A 10000-nucleotide genomic window follows, 5' to 3' on the forward strand; every position below is an offset into this window, starting at 1 on the left:
GACATGGCGTCATCAGCGGAATTATGTCCGTAATTTCCCTTTTCTTCTTAAATTCAGAAGTATATGGTAGAAAAAATAAAATCACAATTTGATATGTCTTGTTATTGTATTTCCTAAGTTAAAATAGGTTTAATCACGTACGGATATTGCTATGAATGGTAGTACGTGGTGATTACCTGCACTGGACTACGGAAATGGCCAGCTCAGTATTTATTGCTAAACTTCCTCGTTGGATTTACCTCTGTGACATATCACAAAACTATCATCCTCCCTCACCTACACTTATCTAGAGTGCAATATAACCTAGGTTGGACAGATACAAGTCCATATGTTACATCATTGCACTGCAATCATATCACTGGACAAGTCGACAGCTTTCTCAGATACAGCAGTCACCCCTGTAATTTGACTCTAGTACGTTTTCTTTCACTGTAAATGAGGAAACGACGGAAATTGGAGCTACGGACAAACGGCAACACTGCCACCGTGGCAATGCGGAGAGGACTACAGGTGTATCCATCCAACACTTCGAGAACTTTCTTCCTCTTCCACGTAAGTATAGACTTAGTGGGCTTACGGTAAGCCGACACAATATTCTGAATGCTCGACTCAGGCTTGGCTACAGACCATAAGAACATAAGAACATAAGAATAAAGGAGACTGCAAGACTGAAGTATCTTAAATGTCACTAATAATCTGTAAATAACAATCTGTTTTGTTCTAGGTTTGGTGCTGCTCGAGAGTAATAACGAGGACTGCCTGTAGTTAGGTCCACCAGCTACTTCTGCTACGAGTATTACTGCCTTACTACCCTGCACCTGCACCTCATGAGGTGTAAACTTGTACCATGCGCCTGTAAGAACAAGCGCATGGCACGAGCTTACAAGCTGCCTGCCTCTCTACTCGCCACCGTAGCAATGCTGAGAATGCTCCAATTGTGCCCATCTAACATTACAAAAACTTTCTTCCTCTTCCACATACACACACATGCAGTGGACTTATGGTGAAACAGTAGAATGTAATGAATACCCGCCTTTGACCCGACAAAAGCATAATGTGACAGATGGGTGAGACCAGAGACTGTAGACTACGTAACGCCCCTTAAGGCAGGTGTTCAATTGTATATAATTAATTCCGTTATTTTATGGTCCGTGAGTGTCCTGCGTGTCACTAGCACTCTGTAAATAGCAACATTTTTTGTAGTAGGTTTGAAGCTCCTTGAGCGTAGTATATTGATTAAAACAAAACAATATATATACGAATGTTAGACATATTATTGAGAGGAGGAGGAGGAGAAAAAAAATATTGGTGCATGGAGGTGAAGTCACGCCCTAAAAGGGTGGCACTTATTTGTAATGTTCAAAGTTATTGGATGAATTAAATCGTGACGTCGGGGCAGACTTGGCTTGGTGGGTGTAAGAGGATCCCAGGTGGGAGTCCCTTGGTGTAGCTTGAATAACCAAGTGTAACTGATAGTGAAGAAAAGAAAAAAGAAAAATACCTTTAATTCACCTTCGAACTGATTAATGGAACTGGACTAAAAATTACACTACGAGAGTGGCATGTGGCCTGCAGATGAAAAAGTGACTTACTGAAGTGTTAGTAGCAGTGAAGCTAACAAACTGCCTGAATATGACATTTTATATTTCAATTTTTTTTCAAATAACTGAGGTACATAAGAGACTGATGAGAAAAATATAGACAAAATATATACATTTAAATATATACATAAGATACCCGGAAATTCATAATCAAAACAAAAAAGACAAATTAAACTTTAAATAGCGGAAAGATAAAGAAATATGTGACCTTCTGAAGAGAAGATTACAAAGGATTACAAAGGCGGAGCATGCCGATAGGAGACCTTTTGGTCCATAACTAGGTCGGATGCGAAATAGTGATAAATAAATAAAAATAAATAAAAATTATGATAATATGTATAATGATAAGTAAGATAAATAAATGCATAGGTAGAATTGAATGACAAGCAAACAGGTAAATAGTAAATAATAATAAATTGACAGATAAATGACAATAAATGAAAATCAAATAATAGACAAACAAACAAACAAATAATAAAAAATAATTAGACAAATAATATAAAATAAATGACAGTCATTACAGCATCTTGCTTAGATCTCTATCTAAATGATTCTTAAAGCTTCGAACTGAACTACATTACACTGCCTCTGCACGAAGTTTATTCCATTCATTAACTACACGGTTGGCAATGTTGTTTCTACCCACTTCCAAATTAAATCTATTTCCTGACAGTTTGAGACCATTATTTCTTGTCGGATTCTCATTCAGTGTAAAAATTTTGTCACTTTTGATGTCAATCCCCTTTAGAATCTTAAAGACCTGTATCAAGTCACCTCTGAGTCTACGCTTTTTTAGGGAAAACAGATTCATATGTTTTAGTCGATTTTTGTATGATTTATTTTTGATATTTGGAATCAGTTTTGTGGCTCGCCTTTGTACTTTTTCCAATCTGCCAATGTCTTTAATGCGATTCGGTGACCATACGGAAACAGCATATTCCAAATGTGAACGAACTAACGATTTATATAGCTTGTTAATGAGAGGTGGACTTTTGAAGTCAAAAGATCGCGCAATCAGTCCTAGAATATTATTTGCTTTCTCAGAGGCTGATATATACTGTTTATATGATTTGAGATCGTTACTGATAATTACGTCGAGATCCTTTTCACTATCCAATTTTATTAACGAATTTCCAGATAACTTGTAATCGTACTTACTGTTATTTTTACCTATGTACATAACTTTTCATTTACTTGCGTTGAATTTTATTAGTCACTTTTCAGACCATTGCTGTAATCTATCTAAATCTTTTTGAATATCTAATTTATTTAAATGATCATTTGCCACTCCGCACAATTTTGTATCATCAGAAAATTTGGAGACAATAGATTTTAGTCCGTGGTCTATATCATTTATATATACTATGAATAGAAGTGGCCCAAGAATGGAACCCTGAGGAACTCCACTCGTAACATTTTTCCATCAAGAATTTTTACCATTCAGAACAATTCTGTTTTCAATCATTCAACCAATTTCTAAAACAACTTAATAGGCTACCACTTACTCCATGTGATGCTGATTTAATAAGTAGCCTTTCGTTGGGGACGGTATCAAAAGCTTTTACAAAGTCAAAATATATTAAATCTATATTGTTTCTTTTGTCATAATTCGAGATAACTGTGTTGTAGAATTCGAGTTAGTCACGCAAGAACGTTTCCGTCTGAATCCATGCCGGCTATCATTTATCAAGCAGTTACTTTCTGAATAATGTTCGATAGCATCTCTGATGATAGTTTCCATCCTTTTTCCTACGATTGAAGTCAAACTTATAGGCCTGTAGCTATTTGGTTTCTTCTTGTCACCTTTTTTGAATATGGGAGCAACGTTAGCTAGCTTCCATTCTCTTGGGATATCTCGGGATATGATGGATTTCTTGAAAATAATTTCAAATTGAACAACAGTATAATTTTATATTTCCTTTAAGATTCTTGAATGCCAACCGTCAGGCCCTGGTGTTTTATTAATTTGAGTTTCTCTATACACCTTTTGATTTTTTTTATATATATCGTAGTAAGTTCACCCTAGATTTTTCACAGGTTTCAGTTTGTAGTTCTCTTTGAGGTGTTTTATTTACGAATACTGAGCTAAAATAGCTGTTTAAAATATCACACATTCCTTCGTTTGAATACTCAAGTTGACCGTCAGCAGATAATAGTTGGTCAATGTGATTACTAACAACCTTTTTATATCTAATGCAACTATAGAATTCTTTGGGATTCTCTTGGATTTATCAGCGATATTTATTTCGTATTGTCGTTTTCGTTTTTTATTGTCTTTTTTAAATCTCTCTGTATTATTACATAACTTTCATAGTCATTAGGTGCACTCGACCACTTGTACTTCTTATAAGCCTGTCTCTTTTTAGCAATATTTTTTATCAGTTTCTTTGTCGAGTCATTTGGGGTGAGCCTGATTTAGGAGGCGTCCATCCTTAAACGGGATGTAAGTATGAATCATCTCTGTGAGCGTATTTTGAAATATTTCCCACATCTGATCTACAGCTCTTTCGATATATATATATATATATATATATATATATATATATATATATATATACATATATATATATATATATACATACATATATATATATATATATATATATATAATTTTGTCTCTCAATCTGTAAGCTGAAGCTCCTGACGTAGTCCTATGAACTCAGCTTTACTGAAATTGGGTATTTTAGATACACAAGTATCTATTCTTAATTTTTTTTACAGTTTGAATTTAAGTTGTAATCGCTATTTGCAATATTTTCACCAACTTCTACATTGGTTATCATGCTTTCACGGCTAGTGATCAATAGATCGAGTAAGTTTCCATGTCTTATGGGCTTTTTTACATGCTGAACTAAGTAATTGTCACCGAGAAAATCTACCAAGCGACTACCTATATGACCATGTTCAAGGGTCATCCAATCAATGTCAGTAAAATTGAAATCACCCATTATCAATAAGTCCTGCTTGCAACTAGACATTTCTTGAAACAACAGTTTGTCGTCTGCTAATGATAATGTTTTTCGTCTGCTAATGATAATGTCATAGCAATAATTACGCATTCTTTGAAATGTTTTGTAGCGTTGTCGAAACCATTAGTCTGCGTTACCGTCAGCTTTGTAAACATTTTACGAACACGCAAGGCGGACTAGATAAGAAAAAGTATAGGGAAAACAATTTTTTTTCCTTCAAATTGATGACCCCCATTTCCTAGACAGACCTGACAATAAGCGGGTCTATAAATTCGACAGTTTTATGAAACATTTGAAAAAGTAAGTACAACTTTTTGGACACTCTGTGGTAGGACTATTCTGCTTCACATTTACTGCACATGATGTAAAAACAAAACAGAGAAACAATAAACGAGAAATCGCTACACTGTGACCACAGTCAAACGCTAACTCGCTTGAATTTGTTTGGCTATACGACAAAACCAACAAAATACGACAATATACGATCATACATTATAATAATGTGGATTTAATTTCTCAAGATAATACTATAAGAAGGGACTACATTCCTATTGTGTGTATATAAGGAAATGAATGCAGGTGGGCAGGTATTTGTGCATCTTTTTGTTTATTACTCAGTCAAGGCTGTGTGTGTGTGTGTGTGTGTGTGTGTGTGTGTGTGTGTGTGTGTGTGTGTGTGTGTGTGTGTGTGTGTGTGTGTGTGTATGTCTGTGTGTGTGTGTGCGTGTATGATTCACCATGGTCTTGGACCACGTGTTGGACTCATGATAAACAGCAATTTTTCCTCCCGGAAGAGAGCTCAGAGCTCATATATGACCGATCTGTGACTTTACACGCACACATACATACCCAACACCCCGCCTATGAGAGTTGGAGTAACGACTGACAGTGCAGCGATACTGAAATTATTTCAGCCCTGGGCGGGATTCAAACTCGGACCGCTGTAGTAGCAGTCGCGAATGCTACCACTGTGTGTGTGTGTGTGTGCGTGTGTGTATGTGTGTGTGTATTTACCTAGTTGTATTATACGAGAAGAGAGCTATGCTCGTAGTGACCCGTCTTTGTATCTTTCAGCATCTAGTTTGTTCTTAAATCCTTGTATAGTTTTTGCACACACTGTTTTATATATATATATATATATATATATATATATATATATATATAAATATATATATATATATATATATATATGTGTGTGTGTGTGGTGTGTGTGTGTGTGTGGTGTGTGTGTGTGTGTGTGTGTGTGTGTGTGTGTGTGTGTGTGTGTGTGTGTGTGTGTGTGTGTTAATTTCATACACGTATGCATTGGTTCTGAAGAATAGGAAATATACACTATATTTTCCAGTCCAAGTGCTGGATAGAAAAAGACACAAAGAAGATACAAATGAAAAAAAGAAACTTGGATCTCTTTGTTTTTATGAATTATGTGGATACAAAAACAAAACAAAAACAAAAACAAAAAAAAACACGGACCGACAACAAGCCTACTCCTTTGTACCCAACGAATGGATATTCAGTTGAAGAAAAAGAGAGAGAGACTGAGAGAGAGAGAGAGAGAGAGAGAGAGAGAGAGAGAGAGAGAGAGAGAGAGAGAGAGAGAGAGAGAGAGAGAGAGAGAGAGAGAGAGAGAGAGAGACATAGATCGTTAGATAGATAGATAGATAGATAGATAGATAGAGAGAGAGAGAGAGAGAGAGAGAGAGAGAGAGAGAGAGAGAGAGAGAGAGAGAGAGAGAGAGAGAGAGAGAGAGAGAGAGAGACATAGATTGATAGTTAGATAGATAGATAGATAGATAGATAGATAGATAGATAGATAGATAGAGAGAGAGAGAGAGAGAGAGAGAGAGAGAGAGAGAGAGAGAGAGAGAGAGAGAGAGAGAGAGAGAGAGCTGCCCAGACAGGTATAATTATCAAGGGCAACGATACACGCTACTCACTACTTCCCGGACACTTCACCAGCGGACAACCCCCAAGCGTCTGTCCTACTCCAGAAGGACGGCAAGTGCGTCGCGGCTGCGCAGTGATCAACGTCCAACCTATATGAGACACCAACGAAACAGTGACGCCCCCGTAAGCTGAGTGAACTTATCCACAGTCTGCTAGGATAGAATTCGTATTGAGCGAAATGGTGTCAGAGTGAGTCATCTTTTTCGAACCGGACAAATTTTCCGGAAAACTGTTCTGGGGGTCGCCAGGATATTTGATTCAACCCCGTCTGGGCCATGTATTGATAGTGGTGCTACAACAACGCGAAAACTAGTGATAGTGAATACTTAATATTTTTTTCAATGTTGAAGAACGGTAAGATATAAGAATGGGATAACCGAAAGAGTAGGTTGGGTAACCTTGGCTTAGGCCTTAGAGAGACCGAGAGGGAGGAATTGGTAAATCGGTGTTATATCACCCATTTTGCCAATGCGGCACCATCTTAGACTCTATGAAACTGTGAACTCAGTAAAGAAAACACTTTAAGCAGTTTCGTCCCCCACTTATTACATTAAAAGTTGTGATAAAAATGGAGGTGGGTGCATTGGAAATTGGTAATTATTTAGTTCATAGTGTATGGGTGATTAAGACTATATATGTACTATCCATAGTGTTCGGTGCTCCCCGTATGTGGCACCCCCACGGATCAGAGTCACACAAGATTCTTTAATTGTAGACTAATCTCCATCCGCCTTCAATATACCGCTTATCACTTCCAGGATGGAAACCTGGGATATCACTGATAAGATACTAGTTTTTGATGCATTGAGTGTCATTTGGGTCTGATAAGCTTTCACCTTAATGATAAGCAAATCATTTTTGATACAGTCATATGATAGCGCAATTTATTTTTCAACTTCCTTTTTTCTTCAGTGTCAATAAGATTTCAAATCCTTCACACACCATGAGTAAATTGCAAAAGAAAGAAGCATTTCATCTCAAACTAAAAAACAGAATTTTTTTTTCTTCAAAATCTACCAATTATATTACAAGTACTCACTAAAACAAACACCTTTTCGTATCATCTCGACAATTTTTTCAGTGTTCACGATTCAATTTAATTTTTCATTCCACTTTTCCTGTCTAGAGGAGAGGGAGGGGGAGGGGGCGAGGGAGGGAGGGGGGGTGCGAAGAAAGGAATGATTACAAGTCTAGATGCCTGAAGGATTGGGGTACCATATAAGCTCAAGCTTTCGTTCACGCCTTCATTTTTTCGAGCATTTGACTTAGGTCTATCTCTAACTTTTTCCTGTTCTTCACGCTTTATGGTCTGCTGGGCAACAAAAGGAAGAAGACACACACACACACACACACACACACACACACACACACACACACACACACACACACACACACACACACACACACACACACACACACACACACATACACACACACACACACACACACACACACACACACACACACACACACACACACACACATATATATATATATATATATATATATATATGTGTGTATGTATATATATATATGTATATATATATATATTACAAAGGTGGACCATATCGACAGGAGACCTTTTGGTCCATAACTAGGTCGGATGAAAAAAAAAAATAATAATAATAATGATAATAATAATAATGATAAATACACAAAAATGATAATAATATAAATAATAACAAGTAAAATAAATAAATGCATAGGTATAGTTAAATAATAAACAAACAGGTAAATAGTTGATAATAGTGAATTAAGAAATAAATAATAATAAATGAAAATCAAGCAAATAATAAACAGACAAATAATAACAAATGAATAAACACATAATATAAAATAAATGACAGTCATTACAGCATCTTGCTTAGATGTTTATCTAAACGAATCTTAAAGCTTCGAACTGAACTACATTACACTGCCTCTGCACGAAGTTTATTCCATTCATTAACTACACGGTTGGCGAAGTTGTTTCTACCCACTTCCAAATTAAATCTATTTCCTGACAGTTTGAGACCATTATTTCTTGTCGGATTCTCATTCAGTGTAAAAATTTTGTCACTTTTGATGTTGTCAATCCCCTTTAGAATTTGAAAGACCTTTATCAAGTTACCTCTGAGTCTACGCTTTTTTAGGGAGAACAGATTCATATGTTTTAGTCGATTTTCGTATGATCTATTTTTGATATTTGAAATCAGTTTTGTGTCTCGCCTTTGTACTTTTTTCAATCTGTCAATGTCTTTAATGAGATTCGGTGGCCATACGGAAACAGCATATTCTAAATGTGAACGAACTAATGAGAGATGGACTTTTGAAGTCAAAAGATCGCACAATCAGTCCTAGAATCTTATTTTTTTTTCTCAGAGGCTGAAATATACTGTTTAGATGATTTGAGATCGTTACTGATAATTGCGCTGAAATCCTTTTTACTATCCATTTTTGTTAAGGAATTGCCAAATAACTTGCAATCGTGCTTACTGTTTTTTTGCCTATGTGAATAACTTTGCATTTACTTGTGTTAAATTTCATTTGCCACTTTTCAGACCATTGCTGTAATTTATCTGAATCTTTTTGAATATCTAACTGATTTAAATGATCATTTGTTATTCCGCACAATTTTGTATTATCAGCAAATTCGAAGACAGTAGATTTCAGTCCATGGTCTATATCATTTTTATATACAATGAATAGAAGTGGTCCAAGAATGGAACCCTGAGGAACTCCACTCGTAACATTTTTCCATCTAGAAGTTTTGCCATTTAGAACAACTCTCCTTTTTCGATCATTCAACCAATTTCTAGTCCAACTTAATAGGCTACCACTTACTCCATATGATGCTAATTTAGTAAGTAGCCTTTCGTTGGGAACGGTATCAAAAGCTTTTTGTAAAGTCTAAATATATTAAATCTATATTGTTTCTTTTGTCATAATTCGAGATGACTGTGTTGTAGAATTCGAGTAAGTTAGTCACGCAAGAACGTTTCCGTCTGAATCCATGCTGGCTATCATTTATCAAGCAGTTACTTTCTAAATAATGTTCGATAGCATCTCTGATGATAGTTTCCATCATTTTTTCTACGATTGAAGTCAAGCTTATAGGCCTGTAGTTATTTGGTTTCTTTTTGTCACCTTTTTTGAATATGGGAGTAACGTTAGCTAGCTTCCATTCTCTTGGGACATCTCCGGATATGATGGATTTCTTGAAAATAATTTCAAATTGAACAACAATCTTATTTTATATTTCATTTAAGATTCTTGGATGCCAACTGTCAGGCCCTGGTGTTTTATTAATTTTGAGTTTCTCTATACACCTTTTGATTTTTTCTTTTGTTATATTTACCGTAGTAAGGTCACCCTAGATTTTTCACAGGTTTCAGTTTGTAGTTCTCTTTGAGGTGATTCGTTTACGAATACTGAACTAAAATAGTTGTTTGAAATATCACACATTCCTTCGTTTGAATACTCAAGTTGACCGTCAGCAGATAA

At 35.9% G+C, this 10000-nt stretch overlaps 1 protein-coding gene across 2 annotated transcripts in view; it reads left to right on the forward strand.

Annotated features, from left to right (window-relative positions):
- Window positions 1-6513: 6513 nt before the first annotated feature.
- LOC143020652 (uncharacterized) overlaps window positions 6514-10000 on the forward strand; it is a 31273-nt gene continuing 27786 nt past the window's right edge. Inside the window, exon 1 of one of the 2 annotated variants that reach the window (XM_076177167.1) lies at window positions 6514-6640. The gene's annotated coding sequence lies outside the window, so the exon portion shown is untranslated. Of the gene's footprint in view, window positions 6707-10000 lie in introns of both variants that reach the window. The other variant, XM_076177168.1, reaches the window with a different exon arrangement.

The sequence above is a fragment of the Oratosquilla oratoria genome, chromosome 40 (genome assembly GCF_046742065.1).
Source record: "Oratosquilla oratoria isolate Oo_2021 chromosome 40, ASM4674206v1, whole genome shotgun sequence".
In the NCBI taxonomy this organism is placed as follows: domain Eukaryota; kingdom Metazoa; phylum Arthropoda; class Malacostraca; order Stomatopoda; family Squillidae; genus Oratosquilla; species Oratosquilla oratoria.